Raw genomic sequence first — 1,684 nt, 5'->3', positions numbered from 1 at the left:
TGAGCTCAGCTTTCTGTTCTACCTGCACTGAATCTCTGCTGTATTTGAGCCACTGATCATGTCCTTCTTTTATTTCTTAAAAATTAATTAATTAATTAATTTCTGGCTGTGCTGGGTCTTCGTTGCTGTGCGTGGGCTTTCTCTAGTTGTGGACAGCAGGGCCTACTCATTGCGGCGGCTTCTCTTGTTGGGGAGCACAGGCTCTAGGTGCCAGGGCTTCAGTAGTTGTGGTGCAAGGGCTTAGTTGCTCCTCGGTAACGTGGGATCTTCCCGGACCAGGGATCAAACCCGTGTCCCCTGCATCGGCAGGTGGACTCTCAACCACTGCGCCACCAGGGAAGCCCTCTTTTTCTTTTTTAATGCTTATTTTTTATTTATTTATTTTTTCTTATTAGTCATCCATTTTGTACACATCTCAGTGTATACATGTCAATCCCAATCTCCCAATTCATCCCACTCCCACCCCCACCTCCCGCCATCATTCTTTTTCAAGGAGGCAGAGTGGTATATGGAAAGAATAAGGACTCTGGAGTTAGAGTTGGATTTTAATGTTCACTTGGTATATATCTTCTACTTAGTGTGTGGCCTTGAATAAGTCACTGAACACCCTCCTAAGGCTTGTTAGCATCACCTTTAAAATGGGGATGATAATACCTGTCTCCATCAGCCACTGTGAAGACTAAAAGAAACAGTGTAAGCAAGCCCTGAGCACAGTGCCTGGCATGTACGAGGCACTTAATAAATGGAAACTGGAAACAATAATGATAAACAGATGTTTTGCTGATCTTCCTCAGCTCATCTCTTAAATGTTGGCAGTGTTCCTTCTCTTTATACTTGGTGTATTCTACCTGGGTGATCTTATTGACTTCTACTCTTTCGGATATCAATTCTGTTCATGAACTCCAAACTCCCATCTTCATCTCGGATCTCTCTCTGGAGCCTCAGACTTTTATTTTCTACTGTCCTGTGGGCATCTCTACTACACGTCCCAAGCAGTGATTCCTCAATTGAGCTAGGAATCAGAATTGCCTGGGGGAACTTAAAGGCCACCCGAAAGCTGTCAAATTCTACAGGAGGGGAGCTCAGGGTTCAGTATTTTTTGCACAAGTCATCCATCTACATCTTCTGCAACCAGCTTGGCCTTCTCCTGAGATGGGCACTTGGGAGCCACCAAGGCTCATCAAGTTTATTGGGTCAAAACCTAAATCAGATCCGTTTTTCCTGTTCTCTTGGTGGCACACAACTCACCCCCTGGTCTAAGTCCAAAGCTGGTGTCTTCTTGACTCCTTTTCTTTTACTGTCCCAAGTCCCATACACTCTGCCTCCGAAATGTCTGTCCAACCTGGTCACCTCGATTCCTCCTGCCGTGGTTCAGGCCGTATCATCTCTTTGGTCTCTTAACTGCCTCCCTGCCTCCAGCCCTTCCTGGAGCTGTACTACTGAGAGCTTTCAATGGTTCATCTCAAAACCTCTCTTGGAGCCTCTATTCTCTCCTTACATGGTGTCTTCATGTGGTCGCCATGTCCCAAAGCTGACTTTGCTGCATTCTAGGGCGCCGAGAGGAAGGCAGAAGACAACGAGAGAAATGGAGCTTTCCCAAACACCGGAGATCTGGCTTCTTTCTTCACTTACATGCTGCCTACAAATGCACCAGGATTCTTTCCCTCCCAAACTGACTCCTTTA

The 1,684-nt window shown here is 46.1% G+C and overlaps 1 protein-coding gene across 1 annotated transcript in view; it reads right to left on the bottom strand.

The window, feature by feature from the left end:
* Positions 1-1,684, bottom strand: part of ARMH1 (armadillo like helical domain containing 1) — a gene marked incomplete at its 3' end in the record, with an annotated part of 48,279 nt that overhangs the window by 21,760 nt on the left and 24,835 nt on the right. The window lies entirely within an intron of this gene.

Source organism: Lipotes vexillifer, unplaced genomic scaffold, assembly GCF_000442215.2.
Source record: "Lipotes vexillifer unplaced genomic scaffold, Lipotes_vexillifer_v1.1 scaffold661, whole genome shotgun sequence".
NCBI lineage: Eukaryota > Metazoa > Chordata > Mammalia > Artiodactyla > Lipotidae > Lipotes > Lipotes vexillifer.
The sequence above is the reverse complement of the archived record's forward strand: the minus strand, read 5'-3'. Positions and strand labels throughout refer to the sequence as shown.